Here is an 815-nt window from a genome sequence, read left to right as displayed (position 1 = left end):
TTTCCCTTTTCCTCCCTGTTCCTGCCTCCCTCTTCCCCAAAAATCCTTCCAGAAAATAAAACTAACGAGCTGACTGTGGTGGCTGACCCGGGACCCTCGTGACCAACGTGGTCTCGTTTTAATTTTGTTTGCACAGGGCAAGGCTTGAATTAGTCTTATTTTTCTTATCTTTAAATATATAAATATATATTAAAATGTTCTTTAAATATTTGTCTGCTTCTAGGGTCGTGGCAAAAAAATCCCTCTAACACCTCCTTGGGAGCAGACAGAACCTGGATTTGGGGTTTTTCACCCCATTTCCTTTATGTTTTTAATTTTTTTTGCCATTTTTCATTTAATTTTTAATTTTTTAAATTTTTCTTTTTTGCCACAATCCTCCCTCTCCCCGTTTTGTTTCCTTCCATTGTTTTTTTGGTTTTTATTTTAAATAAAAAAAAAAAAAAAAACAGATCAAACTCGAAACAATTCAAGCCCTGCCTTTAGGAAAATTAAAGATTAAAAAAAATTTAAAAAAAGAAAAAAAAAAGGAAAATTTTTTAGTCTTGTTTAGCAAAAAACAATAAAAACCCGAAATTTTTTTAACCATCACCGGAGTCTGTGGGGGCTCAATGGGGCGTGGCCTCGCGAGGGGCGTGGCCAAGGGGAGTGGGCGTGGTTTAGGGTGGTGCCTGTTACCCTTTGTTATGGGGCGTGGCTTCAGCGGGGGGCGGGGCCTAACGCTGCATTTTCAATGAGGGTTTGTTTGATTGATGGGGCGCGGTTGAGGCCATGGCGGGGTTTCGGGGGGAAGGCGCGGCCCGGGGCAGGGCGGGGGC

The sequence above is a fragment of the Geospiza fortis genome, unplaced genomic scaffold, assembly GCF_000277835.1.
Source record: "Geospiza fortis unplaced genomic scaffold, GeoFor_1.0 scaffold674, whole genome shotgun sequence".
Classification (NCBI taxonomy): Eukaryota; Metazoa; Chordata; class Aves; order Passeriformes; family Thraupidae; genus Geospiza; species Geospiza fortis.
The sequence above is the reverse complement of the archived record's forward strand: the minus strand, read 5'-3'. Positions refer to the sequence as shown.